Source organism: Ovis canadensis, chromosome 17 (genome assembly GCF_042477335.2).
Source record: "Ovis canadensis isolate MfBH-ARS-UI-01 breed Bighorn chromosome 17, ARS-UI_OviCan_v2, whole genome shotgun sequence".
Lineage (NCBI taxonomy): Eukaryota > Metazoa > Chordata > Mammalia > Artiodactyla > Bovidae > Ovis > Ovis canadensis.
In genome coordinates, this window is record NC_091261.1 from 80388106 (window position 1) to 80405076 (window position 16971).

The 16971-nt window shown below is 42.6% G+C and overlaps 1 long non-coding RNA gene across 1 annotated transcript; it reads left to right on the forward strand.

The window, feature by feature from the left end:
• Positions 1 to 5845: 5845 nt before the first annotated feature.
• LOC138422358 (uncharacterized) lies at positions 5846 to 15293 on the forward strand. Its single transcript, XR_011249847.1, has 4 exons — positions 5846 to 6029; positions 6151 to 6261; positions 9906 to 10060; positions 13112 to 15293. It is a non-coding gene; the product is annotated as an uncharacterized lncRNA (long non-coding RNA).
• The last annotated feature ends 1678 nt before the right edge of the window (positions 15294 to 16971 follow it).

The window sequence follows — 16971 nt, forward strand, 5'->3', positions numbered from 1 at the left end:
CACAGAGTGCTCTCAGAACTCTGCTCCACAGGGCTCAGGAAAACAGCGGATGCAACAGCCCCATTTTGCAGATAGGAAGCCTGAGGCTCAGGGAACTTGAGTGAGTGGCCCATGATCCCACTATGAGGAAGTGGCCAGAGACTGATCTAGATCCCAGTCTTGACTGCTACTGGGAGCTTTTTTCTGCATATCCTCCGGGCAGAATAATTGTGTGGCTGGCCTGTGATGGTCTCCCATTTTCATCTATGGCTGAACTTTTCATCTTGCCTATCTCTTAGGTTCTTTCTTTTTTGATACAATTGAGGTGAAATTCACATAAAAGTATCCATTTTAAAGTGTGTAATTCAGCAGCACTTATTACTTTCATAGTGTTGTGCAAACAAGACCTCTTATCAAGTTCCAAGACATTTCTGTCACCCTAAAATAAAATTCTGTCTCCACTCCCCACTTCCTCCAGCCCCTGGCAACCACCAGTCTCCATTCTGTTTCTATGGATTTCCTTGTTCTAAATATTTAATATAAATGGAATCACACAATATTTGATCTTTTGAGTCTGGCTTTTTAAACTTAGCATAATGTTTTTGACCTTGTAGCACTATCATTCCTTTTTATGGCTGAGTTCCACCATTTGGATATACTACCTTATATTTATCTATCTGTTCATCAGGTTGGTGGTCTTTTGGCTACAGTGATTAGTATCACTGCTGCTGCTGCTGCTGCTGCTGCTGCTGCTGCTGCTGCTGCTGCTGCTGCTAAGTCGCTTTAGTCGTGTCCAACTCTGTGCGACCCCATAGACAGCAGCCCACCAGGCTCCCCTGTCCCTGGGATTCTCCAGGCAAGAACACTGGAGTGGGTTGCCATTTCCTTCTCCAATGCATGAAAGTGAAAAGTGAAAGTGAAGTCGCTCAGTCGGGTCCAACGCTCAGCGACCCCAAGGACTGCAGCCTTCCAGGCTCCTCCGTCCATGGGATTTTCCAGGCAAGAGCACTGGAGTGGGGTGCCATTGCCTTCTCCGGATTAGTACCACTATGAACATCCAATTACAAATGTTTGCTTAAGTACATGCTTTCAATTTGTTTGGGTATATACCTATCAGTAGAATTGGTATCATATGATAATCTGTGATAATTCTGTGTTTAACTGTTTTCCACAGAGGCGTCACCATTATACATTACTACCACACATGTCTTTTTATGAGCAATTTTAGGCTGATCAAACCTCTCATTTTATGAATAAGCATGCTGGGGCTCAGAGAGGTTAAGTAACTTGCCCAAGGTCACACAGCAAGGTTCAGACTAGAATGACATTTTCCTGAGTCCCTAGCCTTCCACCCATGAAGAGTCTGCTATGCACCTTCAAAGACCTGAACTATTTGCCTGAGCATCCAATGACTGATTTGACAGACCTGTCCAGTGAACAGCTAAATCAACCGTAGTATGAAGCTCCTTCTCTTTTCTCAACATCTGTCCAAAGACCCCACCACCATGTTCCCAGTTTCCAGATCACAGCCTGAAAAGATGTGGAGCTCATAACCCCTGTGTCTGCCTCCTGTTGCTGGCTAGGTGGGCCCCCTTCTGTTTCTGTGGAGACCACGCGCCTCCATCTTGGCAGTGCACCAGCTGGACAGCTAACCAAGAGCATCCTCGTCTCCCAGGCTGAGAGGAGCTGTCCAGGCTGTTCGGTCACTAGATCCGTATTTACTGAGCACCTACTAAGCACTAGTTTTTTTGTCTGTTTGTTTTTCAAAAATTGTTTTAGATGCTAGGGATACAGCAGTGAGCAAGTTAGACCACGAACTGTGCCCTCAAGGAGCCCACAGCCTAGGGAAGGAGACAGACAAAAAAAAAAAAAAAAAGAACATCAAAGACTTCTCTTGTCTCTCCTCCCCCATTCTTCAAATTCTCCCATCCTTCCAGGCCCTGCTCAAATCCCACTTCCTCTGGGACATCCTCTCCACAAGCCCAGATCCAAGTAACAACTCCTCTCATCTCTCACAGAGCATTTTCCCCCCCCGATTGGAAAAGTGATATGTGCATTGCAGGAAAATGTAGAAAATACATGAAAAGATAACAAAAAAAGGAAGATCCTCTATAATCTCATGACCAAGAATTCAGCGCTGCCGTTTCCTTCTGGTCTGTCTCTCCTGCGTATGTATAACGTTTCTGTTTTGTAAACATAATTGGGTTCTATTTTACATGCTGCTTTAGACTCTGGTCTCATAGCAATGTATTTTCCTCCCAGCGTGTTCCAGCGTTCCTGTCTGGGAACAGGGTGTTGATAATAACAGCTGACATTTATTGAACAGTAACTGCCAGGCATGGCACTGAGGACGTTAACTTGGTTTACCGTCTGTCATTCTCGAAACTCCCCCACGAGGTGCATGCTCTGGGATTCTCATTTTGCAGAGGAAGGCACTGGGGAACGGCCAGATGAGGAAGGGGCTGGGGTCGCCGAGTATGCATAAAGCAGAGTGGCACCTGGACCCCGACCACTCCTGGGGCCTTCCCCACAAACCCAGACTGCCAGGCTTTGGTCGAGCAATTGGCTGTGAGCCAGGGATCCAACGGGAGGAGGTGATGGAGAGAAGCAAGCCAGAGGGGCACCTTGGTTTCTGCCAGGCAACCAGAAAGCACACCTTTTTCGGGCTTGCTTAGAAGGCCTGTGACAGCCACGCGCCTCCTCTGCTGGCTCCCCAGTGCTGGGCCGTGTCCACAGGGTCATTCGTTGGGCCACGACGGCATCTTACGCAGGAGCAGAACACGGGGTCTGGAGCCAGCTGGACAGTACAGTTTTGGGCGGACTTGCCAGAACTTTGTTTAGTGCCTCCAGCCTTCCTTTGAGGGAACGATTATTGCCCTCTTTCTGTAGGTGAGGTTACTGGGAAGTGAGGTGGTTCGTCCAAGCCTGCATTGATGGAGGATGGGGTCCAAGTCAAGAGCTGGCCTTCCTGACTTCAGCAGCCAATCTCTTAGCACTGAACCCTAGGCCTCTTTTCTTTCTTGACATTTGGGTTTTCTTCGTGCCTGGGAAGAGCATGCAAATCATTTGCCTCTTCACAGAGGATCCTGCAAGAGGCCCCAGATCTTCTGCCTCCACCCCCACCCAGCTTATCTCGGCCTCTCTGGGCTGTGGTCTCCGGGGCCTGACAGGGACCCTGCAGGCTGGGGTTTATCATCAGCCATATTTCCTGCCGCTTTGTCACCAGCAGGACTTTCTGTCTTTCAGTCAATCAGGAACAACCAAAAAAAGCAAAAAGGCTTTCTATGTAATCATCTTATTTTTTTCCTCTGCAAATCTATGAGAATTTTTCTTCTTGCTCCTAATTAGTGGAAGAAGAGCTATGGTGCCACTGGTGACATGGGTGCAGGAAACACGGCAGGTGATAAGCTGTTGTATGTATCCTTGCACGCGCGCACACGCGCACACCCGCATATGAAAGACAAGGGGCCACCTGAAGAAAGCTGGCTCCAGATGCCAGTCAAAGTCTATATCCTTAATACAGAAAGAATTCTTCAAGATCAATTAAAACAAAAACATCCCTCAAATCAGGATATTTGCTTTACTGTGTTTTAGGCATTTTGTGAATTTGAAATTTTTCAAAATAAATGAATTAACTAAAAAAAGAACTCTGAACCACACAGCGTTGTGAATTTACTAAATGCCACTGAATTATGCACAGTAAAATGGTGCCTTTTACATTATGTGAATCTTACTTCAATTAAAAATTTTTTTTTGTTTTTCCTTTCCGTCCATCTAGTAGGCTTTGTTGGTTTAGTTTTACATAACATTTTTCATGACCTAATTATACAAAAGGTAAATGATTTCTACAAAATACAGAAATATAGAAATAAAATTGTTTTATAACAATCATAATCCCAACCAGCAACAACCCAGTTGCAAGTGGGAGAGCATTTATTGGTAGTAATCTAATTTATATTCCTTTTCTTCTCTTTATTGATGCAAAGACATTAATTTAAAAAAGAATATCCTAAAGGAAAAAATGTGCAAAGGACACAAGCAGGCAACTCACAAAAAGAGGAAATGCAAACATCCTATAAAAACCAAATACTGTTTCCAGTGTACTAGTTTGCCTCCATTTAGATATGGCTTCCCCAGACATCCTAAGTATTGGGTTGGCCAAAAAGTTTGTTCAGTTTTAAGGAAAAGACACGTCCTTGGTGAAAATTTAACATGCCTTACAGTTTTACTTAAAACTGAACAAACTTTTTGGCCAACCCAATAGTTACCTGTCACTGTTTCCAGTGGCGCCCAAAGCTGCTGCTTTCTTATTTTCACAACACCTCTGACACCAGTGTTCCTCAGGTAATGAGTAGCCCTTAGGTCGTCTTCTTCCCTGCTAGACAGAGGCTCCCATGCAGAGAATGCTCTTATCTCATCCCCACAGTATCTCCATGGCCCAGCCCAGTGCCAGTGACTTATAAATACTTGTTGAATGAACCGATGGAAAAGGCCATTTTGGGCAATCAAATTATCCAGTGTTTTGTTAGCTGTCATTATGGCTGGAAGGGCCCAGGAGGACCTGGTGTTCTCATGCTCTGAGATGGTGCCTTCTGCAACTTTCTGGAAAGCGCTGTTCTAAAAGCCTAGGAAATACATTTACCCTCTGACCTAGCAATTTCATTTGATGAAATCGGATGAAATAAGCACAGCTGTGCTCTTAAGATATGGGTTCAAGAGTGTTCACTGGAGCACCGCTCCCAACAATGACAACTGGAAACCCTCAGCCGTGAGCGCGAAAACAACTGACAGCGTTTGGGTTGACTTAAGCTTTTAGCTGAAGATTCCATGGTAAAGTGTGGCCCAACCACTAGCTCCCTTTGAAAACTCCGTCAGCACTATATGGCAGACTGTATGGCAGGATGGTCCCTGGGATGCTCCTGTTCCCCCGCCCTTGCCACAGGACACAGAGCCCGGAGCACCCTCGGAGCTCAAAACAAAACATGTTTGTTGAAGTGAACTGACCTCAATGGAGAGATCACAGGGTAACCTGCCATGGGTGTCCATGCTGGGTCTCTATCTCGGGCGCTTCCTAGACCGCTGCCCTCCTCTGAGCCTCAGTTTCCTTACCAAGAAGTTGGCTCAAAAAAGTTAGCTCTTGTTATCATGGCTTGCTGTGGTGGTGGTCAGCCTGGCTTAGGTCATTTTTATTGTTCATTTTTCCAAAATGGATTATTTGGAAATGAGAAGCAGAAGGAAAAAAAAAATGACCCACAGTCCCATTATCCAAACAGATGTACTAAAATGTAATTTTTGCCTAGCCCTTTCTTCTCCCAGTTTTTTTTTTAATCATGGTAAAATACACCTAACACAAAATTCACCATCCTAACTGTTTTTAAATGTACCATTCAGTGATTTTGAATACATTCAGCGGCTCAGCGGTAAAGAGCCCGCCTGCAATGCAGGAGATGTGGGTTTGATCTCTGGGTCAGGAAGATCTCCTGGAGAAGGAAACGGCAACCCAGTTCAGTATTCTTGCCTAGGAAATCCCATGGACAGAGGCGCCTGGGCAGGCTACAGTCCATGGGGTCACAAGAGTTGGGCACAACTTAGAAACTAAAAAACAACAACAAATGGTCCAACCATCACCACCATCCATCTCTGTAGCTCTTTTCATCTTGCAAAGCTGAAACTCTGTACTCTTCAAACAGTAAGTCCTCATTCCCGCCCCTCCACTGCCCCGGCAACCACCAATCTGCTTTCTGGATGATTCTGACTCCTGGAAGTACCTCAGATAAATGGAATCATACTATATCTGTCTTTTTTGGTCTTATTTCACTTAGTATAATGTCCTCGGTGTTCATCCATGATGTCAGAATTTCCTTCCGTTTTGAGGCTGACTCATATTCCCCTGCACGTATGAACCGTGTCTTCCTTATCCATTGATGGATACACAGGTTACTCCCTTATTTTGCTGTTGTAAATGATGCTGCCACGAACATGGATGTATAAATAGCCTTTTCCCCCTATTCCAACCTGTAGCTTTTTTTTAAAGTGTTACAGTGATACTAGTGAGTATATACAATTTAATCTTGTTGCTGCTTCTATTTTTTTAATTTCTTTGTTTGGCTGCAGCAGGTCCTCACTGAGGCGCACACGAGATGGTCACTCTTCATCCTTTTTATCTTTTAGTAGTGGCGTGCAGGCTCTTAGCTGTGACCCATGAGATCGAATTCCCTCATCAGGGATTGCACCCAGGCCCCTTGCATTGGGAGTGTGGAGCCTTAGCCACGGGACCACCAGGTAAGTCACTATCCTGCTTCTTAAATGTACCGATATGTCATGAATACCCTGCCTGTTACCACTGGGGCTGGAGGTAGGTATGTTTGTGTGGCAGCTTCACCTTTTACCTTGAGGATTTCTAGAGTGTTTCATTCTATTTTTGTAATGAAAAGGGATTACTTTTGTAATTGGAAAAGCAATGAAGATTCCATAATGTCGTGAGTACTTTTCAAGTCATTATATAAACATTAAATATAAGATAAGCAAACATTTTCACTCGATGCAGAGTTTCCTGCTACACGGATAGTTGTATTTTTATTTTTATTCAGTTTCTATGTTGGCCCTTTAGGTTGTGTTCTTTATATTTTCCTTTGCTGTTCGAGTCAGCACTGAGATGAGCATCTTTGCACATCACACATAGTGTGAGTTTCTAAATGATCATCTAATCTGGTACGTTGGGCTGAAAATAGAGGAAGACAGCTTGTCGGGCCAGCGGTGCTTTCTCAAGGCATTTTTTTTACTGGGAGAGAAGGTGAGAGATAAATAGAATTTGGGCAGGGGGCTTACAACAACAAGAGTGAAAAACAGATTTTAAAATAAGAATTATCATGTAAATTACTGGAGTTTCCATAAATGAGCCTCAGGTCCACTCTGGCTCAGAAATTTGGGGTGTCAATCCAGACTGGTTAGTAGTGATTCACTCACCTCAGTCCAGGGCTGGGATGAAGGGTTGCAGGGAGATGACACCTGCAGAAACTTGCAGTCCACCGTCCACACTTAGAAAACCCCTGTCAGGCCTCTTGCAATTCCCTCTGAGGGCATATATAGTTCCAGCCATGGAGAAATTCCTGGGGGAAGGACTAACTGGCCAGACTTGGATCCACTGCCACGTGGGTCCAGTCAGCTATGGTCCAAGGCAAGGTCACGTGGTGCAAACTTGGCTGCCAGGAGCCAGCCCTCATCTCTTTCTTCCCTTAAGCAGATTGGCTTTCTCTATCTATCAAAGCACATGGCAGAAGAGGGCTACATTATGGATCCCAAACTTTGACATGTTCCTTATCCCAGGCACACTAACCAACTAGAACTGCTGAACTCCAGTGCTGAGTCCCTTGAAAAGAAAAAAGTCCAGTTCAAGTCTCTTATTCACCATGCCTGTGGCCAGGAGAAAGGAAAGAGTCCTGTCCCAAGAGATGACTCCCACGTGGGGAGAGGACAGTTCTCAGAAAATGTGGTTGGTTATGAACTGGTCAGATACCTCACAAGATGAGGGCTCTTCCTGATGCAACTCCATCATGTCATAGCTGCTAAAGTGCGAAGCTTGAAAACGTTTTCTCAAAGGACGGGCATGCTTATCTGTGTTCCACTGACACACTAGAGAAACCGAGGAGTCTTTCCCTTTTAAGGACTTCAGGACTAGAATCCTTGGTGCACACAGACTAATCAGACTGGCCAGCACCATGAGCTCGGCTCCCTGCCGGGTCCTGACCATCCAGAGATGATCAGATATCATTTCAGCTCTGGAGATCCTGTCCCCGCCCGCAATATTGTGTCTGTATCAGTCAAGCTCATTTAGAAATCTGTTATTTCCGACACAGCCTGCTTTGCAACTTCCATATGACTGCATTAGAAGGCGCTAAATTGCATGAATTCATCTGAGAGTTGAGATCACAGGAACTAATAATGTACTTGATCTCCTTACTTTGAATCATCTTTTTTTTTTAAACAAAAATATTATGAAGGCCATTGACGGTGGTGAAATTAATATCCGGTTGGGATTTCCCAAGCAGCCGCAGAGGCCTGTCATTACGGAGCGGAATCTGGGCCAGACACCCTCGGGATACTCTCCAGCGTCTGCCTTGGCTCGTCGTGTTGTTAACGCTTCTGCTGAAAGCAGGAGGGGAGCACACTCAGGGCGGGACACAGATTCATCTGGGCTTTGCTGCTGTCCAGTCGCTAAGTTGTGTCCGACCATCTGCCCCCCGTGGACTGCAACACCAGGCTCCTCTCTCCTCCACTGTCTCCCAGAATTTGCTCAGATTCCTGTCCATTGACTTTGTGATGCTGTCTAACCATCTTGTCCTCTAACCCCCCTCTCCTGCCTTCAATCTTCCCCAGCATCAGAGTCTTTTCCAATGAGTTGGCACTTCGCATCAGGTGGCCAAAATGATGGAGCTTTAGCATCAGTCGTTCCAATGAATATTCTCCGGGTACCAGTACCTAACCTTCCATCTACGAGCTGGGTCACTGTGGATGGTTCATCTCCCCTCTCTGAACCCCAGAAAAAAGGACTGGCTGCCTCTTAAGTTGTATTCCACAGAGCCAGGGACTCACTGCTGTTAAATCCTTGGAGCTGGGGATTCCAGTGAGCAGCAAAAGGAAATGTTCACATACTGCTTCGTTAGACATCGCCTGAATTGACTACATAGAGCTAGTGTTTCTCTTACGATTTTTAAAACACATCTTTAAGACACTGAATAGAAGGTACAAAGGCGAGTTTAAAACCAAGAAAAAGTTGAGCATCATCTTTTAACACATCCAGGGACATGTTGCTGCTAACATCGTTTTGTTTTAAAGCTAAATAAACCATGATGCTGTCTCAGCCGGGTTTTTTCCTTTCGTTTATCTCGTGTGCCTCACACGGAAGCAGAGATCCTAGGTTTTTTTCCTCTGGGCTAATCTGCGGGACCCAGTGCAAAATGAAAACTCAGGGCCCCCTTGTACACAAGACAGGAAGAAAAGTGGTGTTGAAAGTAATAGCATGTAATAGCTTTTCCCTTTCTTCTGTGATCACTCTTTCTATTACTATCTATCTGTCTCAACTTAGACAGTGTTTTTCATTTCATATTTAACATAATTCCAAGGAGAGAAGAAATATTTTACCATTCCCCTTTGACATTGTGCAATGTCAGTTTTTAAATGCGGAAATCTACGAGAGTCTAACTCACCCCCAGAGTTACCAAGTTACACAATTTGCATTTTATAACTTGTCCACAGGTTTGTGTTTTGTGCTTGCCACAGCAGTGGAAGCACTGCACAAAACACACTCAACTGTTTTTATTTCACTTCTCAAGACACGCACGTTCCAGCAACAGCTTACTGATGAGTCAGGGCAGACTGGGAGGAAAGGAAACTCTGGGTTGCTCTGTCTTTGAATTTTCTCCCGTTGTCATTTTCAGCGTTTAAGTACTTGGCTGAAACAAAGGCACACGAGTGAGAGTGAGAGAGAATACAGCCGGGCTCTTTGGTCATTCATCTTTCTTAAAATGTTAGTGTCTTCTTTCTGCATTCAGGCAAGTCTCAATTCAAATGGAAGACATGGCCGCTCATGGCTTGTCCCCACTTACCCTCAGAGGAACCCTTTGACCTTGTACTTGCTTTTTTTATTTTGTTTTCATAAAAATTGGGTAAACTGCATGTGTGTGTACACGCTAAGTCGCTTCAGTCATGTCGGACTCCGCAACCCTGAGAGCGGTAGCCTGCCAGGCTCCTCTGTCCATGGGATTCTCCAGGCAAGGATACTGGAGTGAGTTTCCATGCCCTCCTCCAGGGGATCTTCCCAACCCAGGGATCAAACCCACGTCCCTTATGTCTCCTGCACTGGCAGCGTCACCTGGGAAGCCCTCCCTTTTAGTATCTATGCCTAATTCTGTGTTGTTCATGTACAGAATGGATTCTGCTGTTCCTCTGCTGATGGACACTGGATTGTTGCAGTCTTTTTTTTTTTTTTTTTTGCAACGACAAACAATACTGCCATAAACATTCTTGTACTTATTCAGAAATTATAAGATAGATTCCCCAAAGTGGAATGCAGGGTCAAAAGGTATGTATGTTTTAAATTTTGGTAAATACTGTCATTTTATTTCCCAAAAGGATTATCACAACTCACCTTTCAAGTAACAAGGAATGAGAGTGCTCCTTTTTTCTACATTCTTACTAGTACTGGATGTCTTTTCTCTATTTTTCTCAATATAATGGGGACGAAATGCTATCTCATTTCTTTAGTTAGAATTCCCCTGGTCAATAGACCCGGTAAGCTGTTTTTCATATATTTACTGAACCATTTGGGTTTTCTCTTCTTGGAAATGGCTATTCATATCCTTTGCTCACTCCTGTTAGATCACTCATCTTTTATCTCACAATTTGTAGAAGCTTTTTCATATAGTATCAATAAGAATGATAAAGCTTTGTTTTTTTGTACGTGTTGTAAATATTTTTTTATCAGTTGGTTACTTATATTTGACTTTGTTGTGGGTGTCTCCTGCAGTCCAAAAATATGTTGTTTTGTAGTTAAAGTTGCCAGTCATTTCCTTTAGGGCCCCCGGGTTTGTCTTATTTTAGGAGGCTCCATTCACCCAAGTTTTTATAAATGCTTTCTTCACGTTCTCTTGATTGTGGTCATTTTGAAAAGATTTAATATTGTGCCATTTCATGTAAAACATGACAGTCTTACAATAATATAATTCCATTTACACCCCCATGTTGTCCTTTATGCTTTGATAGTCATATTCCATGTGTCTGTGCAAACCTCACGATACAATATTGCTGATTTTGCTTCAAACAGTTGTCTTTTTAAGCAAATACAAAGCCAAAATTTTCCAGTTTTACCAAGACACAGTTAATGTATAATTTAAAAGACAACTTATTTGTCATTTCCGGCGCTCTCTGTCCTTGTGCTCATCAGAGTTCCATCTGGAGAATTTCCTTGAGCATTTCTTGTGGCTGGCAGTGAACTTGCCGTAACTTTCAATTATGTGAGCCCGTCTTTATTTCACTCTCACTTTCTTTGTTTCCTAAACTTTAAACTTTTTATTTTGTAATCAGATACAGCTGATTAACAATGTTGTACTTTCAGGTGAACAGTGAAGGGACTCAGCCTTACATATACATGTATCCGTTCTCCCCCAAACCCCGCTCTCGCGCTCTCGCGTAGGCTGCCGCATGGCACTGACACCCTCACTTCCTTGGAATCTTTTTACTGGATATATTCTGTTCTCTATTGCAGAGGACACACGTGGAGGGCCTTGCGCTGGTGTCCTCTTCCGTCTGTTTCTGATGAGATGGGACTTGTCTTCAGTACCGCTTTCCTCCGTATGTCTTTTTTCTCTGGCCGCTGCTTGGTTTTCTCTTCAGCCACGGTTTTCAGCACTTTGGCTATGGTGTTCCTAGGTGTGTGTTTGTGTTTATCCTACTTGAGGTTTGTTGAGCTTCTTGGATCCACGGGGTTATGTTTTCTGCCAGACTTGGGAGATTTGGGCCCTTATTTCCTGGCATGGTTTTTCTACCCTATTATCTCACCGCTCCTTCTGGGCTCCTGATGTTGTCCTGTGGAACACTAAGACTCTGTTCATTCCTCCCCCACCCCCAATTTATTTATTTTCGTTTTTCAATTTAGATAATTTCTATTGATTTTTCAAGTTTGGTTTAGCTTTTCTTTGCACTTTAAAAATCTTTTGTTGACTTCGTAAGGTGAGATTTTCATTTCAGATGTGGTACTTACTTGTTCTATAAATCCCATTTGAAAACATCTCCCATGTCTCTGCTAAAATGTTTCCTCACATGTCTGCTTCTTCCTTTAAATCCTTGAATATGTTTCTAATAGTCTTGTTAAATCCTTTCCTGCTCATTCCAACATCTAGGTCCTCTTCCATAGTTTTTTGTTTTTTTTTTTTTCCACTCTAGGTTATGTATCTCAGTCTCCTTTGTCCTTGCACCTGCAGGCTTCATGGTGTGGTAGGTATGAGGGATACATTGTAGGGAGTCTGGATTTTGCCGCATTCGAGGGCGTTGAGCTTTGGTCTGGTAGGCAGTTAAATACCCGGTGTTCCCTGACCCGGGGTTGAACCTGTGTTCCCTGTACTGTAGGGCGGATTCTTAACCACTGGACCAATAATGGAAGTCCCACCAGGTTTGGTTTTGAATTGTGTTTGGGAGAGTCTTTTTTGGTTTTGTCTTTAATCCTTGGGCATGACCTTTACTCTAGGGCTTAGTTCTTACTCCTAAAGCATGGCCTTTTGGGAGTCTCAACTGAATAACCCAAATATTGAGGATGTATATTCTGATTAGGTTTGAACTCCATGTCCCAATATTGAGCAAACTTGGCTACATATGTTCAACTCTCAGCCCCAAGCAGTTGTCTCTGCTGAGCCTCTCAGGGTCTCATTCTGTATATAGGCCAGCTTTCTTCAGCAGAAGAATCAAGAGGAATTCCCACACAGGCTTTTGCCTCCTTCCACCCCCTGTTGTGCTGCTCCTGTACCCTGACCTGCAAATTCTTGCAGCCCCAAATACTGCCTTCTGACTTTTCAGCTCAGGAAAAGTCACTCCTTTGCTTGGGATCCCCTGCAGTTGGGAAATTGTCACCAGGGAGAAAACCAGCAAACATGGGACTCATCTTGTCTACTTCCCTTTTCTCAAGGATCACAGTCTGCCTTGCCTGTTTTCCAAAGCATGAAACCAATTGCCTCTGATTTTGTCCAGTCTTATACAGTTGTTGTTGAGGATCAAAGGATTAGTTCATCATCATTGGAAGTGGAAGTGCTACTTTCTCTGTCTTTGTGTAAACATCTTTTTAGAAGTATAATTGACATAATATGTTGTACCTTTGTGAAGTGTACGATTTTAAAAATATTTATTTATTCATCTACCTTGGGTCTTAGTTGCTGCATGTGGGATCTTAGTTCACTGACCGGGGGTCGAATTTGCACCCCCAAATTTTAAGGTGGATTCTTAGCCACTGGACCATCAGGGGAGAACCTAGAATGTACAACTGATGAGCTTTTATTTATGTATATTCCCATGGAACCATCATCACGATAAAGAAATAAAGATAATGAACATATCTATAACCCCCAAGTTTCTTTTTGTTCTTTAGAATTGAAGACATCTCAGCTTAAAACACAGAGAAGGCAATGGCACCCCACTCCAGCACTCTTGCCTGGAAAATCCCATGGATGGAGGAGCCTGGTGGGCCGGAGTCGAATGGGGTCGCTCAGAGTCGGACTCGACTGAGCGACTTCACTTTCACTTTTCACTTTCATGCACTGGAGAAGGAAATGGCAACCCACTCCAGTGTTCTTGCCTGGAGAATCCCAGGGACGGGGGAGCCTCATGGGCTGCCGTCTATGGGGTCGCACAGAGTTGGACACGACTGAAGTGACTTAGCAGCAGCTTAAAACCATCTGAATCTGGTGCCTCCTAAAAATGATTGATACTTACTTTTACAAACTCTAAGCGGTTAATATACTAATCTATTTAGGTCTAGTCTTCTCTTCTGGGGAAATTGTAGTATTTTATTTTATTTTTTTTTGCAAGGAATGATGGTATTTCCCATAGATTTTCTAACTATTTGATGTAGAGTTATACAGAATATCTTTTTGTAATCATTTCTAATTTCTTTTATTATTGGTCATATGTCATTTCTGATTCGCAGTTACTGTTTATTTATTATTTTTCTATCTTTTACCCATGCATCAGACTTGCCAGGACATTTTTCCTTTCTATTTTATTGGGCCTTTCAGATCCTTTCAACTATTTTGACAAATTGTTATTTTGTTCATTTTCTATTTAAATTATTTTTAGAATTTTCTTTCTACTTTACATGGTTCTTGTACTAATTTTAAAAATTGAATATTTAACTCATTTATCTTTTTAAAAATAATTACAACCTTTAAGACTACACAATTTCCTGAGTACAGTTTTTGTAGTATTACCATGGTTTTGCATGACACGTTTTATTCATAAGGTTATAGATAATTTGACATTTCACTATTATTTAAGTATAGTTGATTTACAATACTATATTAGTTTCAGCTGTACAACATAATGAGTCAATGTTTTAATAGAGTATACACTCTATTTCTTTATTTTATTTGAAATTTTTATTTTTGGTTACACAGTGTGGCTTGCAGAATCTTAGTTTCCCTATCTGGGACTGAACCCTGCCCCTGGCAGTGAAATCTCAGAGTCCTGACCATTGAACCGCCAGGGAATTCCCAATACTCTATTTTAATTTATTACAAAATGATGGCTCTATTTTCCTGTGCTGTACAATATATTCTTGTTGCATACTTATTTTATACATAGTAGTTTATATCTCTTGATCCTGCACCTCTATCTTGTCCCTGGAATTCCACTTTTCAAAATTTATTTAAAAGTGTTTCTTAATTTCCAAGTGATTACATTTCCCTCATATCTTTGTTGCTGATATTTAGTTTAATTAGATTCTGTTCAGAGAACACAGCCTATGTAATCTCTACTACTCGGTTATTTAGAAGATTAAAAAATACAATTCAGTGGTTTTTAGTATATTCACAATATTGTGGTGATATATCCACAGTCAAGTTTGTTACATTTTCATTGCCTCAAAAAGAACCCCCTACTCATTCAGTTCAGTTCAGTTCAGTTGCTCAGTCGTGTCTGACTCTTTGAGACCCCAGGAATCACAGCACGCCAGGCCTCCCTGTCCATCACCAGCTCCCAGAGTTCACTCAGACTCAAGTCCATCGAGTCTGTGATGCCATCCAGCCATCTCATCCTCGGTTGTCCCCTTCTCCTCATGCCCCCAATCCCTCCCAGCATCAGAGTCTTTTCCAATGAGTCAACTCTTCGCATGAGGTGGCCAAAGTACTGGAGTTTCAGCTTTCGCATCATTTCTTCCAAAGAAATCCCAGGACTGATCTCCTTCAGAATGGACTGGTTGGGTCTCCTTGCAGTCCAAGGGACTCTCAAGAGTCTTCTCCAACACCGCAGTTCAAAAGCATCAATTCTTCGGCGCTCAGCTTTCTTCACAGTCCAACTCTCACATCCATACATGACCACTGGAAAAACCATAGCCTTGACTAGACGGACCTTAGTTGGCAAAGTAATATCTCTGCTTTTGAATATGCTATCTAGGTTGGTCAGAACTTTTCTCCCCTACTCATTAGCAGTCATCAACCCACCATTCCCATCCCACCCCCAAGTCCTAGGCAGCCACTAATCTCCACTAATCTACTTTCTGTCTCCATAGATTTTCCTGTTCTGGATATTTCAAATAAAATAAGTCTTACAACAAATGGTCTTTTGTGACTGGCTTCTTTCACTCACTATAGTGTTTCTGAGGCTTTGCCTATTGTAGCATGAATCAGTACTTCATTCCTTATTATTGCTGAATAATATTCCATTGGTCTTCTCTGGTGGCTCAGATGGTAAAGAATCCACCTGCAATGCAGGAGACTTGGGTTCAATCCTCAGGTCAGGAAGATCCCCTGGAGAAGGGAATGGCTACCCATTCCAGTATTCTGGCCTGGAGAATTCCATGGGCAGAGAAGCCTGGTGGGCTACATATAGTCCATGGGGTCGCTAAGAGTTGGACACAACTGAGTGACTTTAACTCACTCAGTCAATATTCCATTTTGTGGATATACCACATTGTATTCATCCATCATCAGTTGATAGATATGTGGGTTATTTCCACTTTTTATTTTTAGTTCTGCCAGTTTATTGCTACCAACCCATCTCCCTCCACCTTCATGCACGCAAGCTCAGTCATGTAACCCAATGTACTGCAGCCCAACAGGCTCCTCTGTCAATGGACTTTTTCAGGAAGGAATACTGGAGTGGGTTACCATTTCCTTCTCCAGACTTTTTACCTGTTATGAATAATGCTCTATTCTTCTTATTTATCTGGCACATCTTTAACTGTCTACATGTCTGTCTATTTTCATTCTTTTATTTTTAATCTTTCTTTGTTAGGTGTTTTTTAATACTAAGATCCAGCTAGATTTTGTTTTTTTTTTTTTAAGATCCAGCTAGATTTTTTAAAAAACCCAAATTTCTGTTTTTGAGAGGGGAATTCAGTCTTTTTATTGTATGAATAGATGTATTGGATGTTATTCCTTTCATTCTATTTTATGTTTATTATTTATGCTACTTTATTATTTCCTCTTTCTCTTCTCATTACTTTGCTGCCTAATCATATTCTTTATCCCTCCTGTTATTTTAGAAGCTCTCCTATACTTTTTTATTCTACATTGTTACCTTCCCATTGCTGACATCATAATCAAATGTACATTTGTTTATTAACATACTACAGTTAAATATGACTAAGGCTTTGGAAGTACATGTATTTCTCCAACCTGCCTCCATTTTGCTAAACTAGACTGACATTTCTAGTCTAGGGTTTTAATAAGATTTCTCATCAGTTCATTTCTTCCAATTTTGAGCATACTTACTTAGAACAAATAATACAAGTTTTTGGTATTTTTACAATTTTCTCAGAAGAAAACTAAGGGAGGAAAGTGAGTTATCTTTTAGCAAGGTACTATTTGCTCTTTGCCCCCAAATGACTGCCCGCCCTGACCATATTCACCATCTCAGATGAGCAGGGTGTATGCTGGTGTTTAGGAATAATTTCCTTTCTTGAGACACCCTTAGCCATACACTTGCTCCAGCCTAATGGCACTTCTGAAGCCCACAGTGCTTCCCTGCCCTGCCTTTGCTCATCTGCCTGGAATGTTCCCTTTCTTTCGTCTCCATCTCCATTTCCCTGGGCACGTCTCTTTCAAAGCCATTTTCTGACCCAAACCAGATGTAAGCACTTCCTTCTTTGAACCCCACAAGGTAGCTTGTTTATATCTCTTCTGACACTTGGCATTGCTCACTGGGTCTTGTATTAATGAGTTTGGGGTATTTTCATACCTTTGCCCCTCTCCTGGGGGATAAAAGATATCCTATCTTTGCATCCCCAGTGCC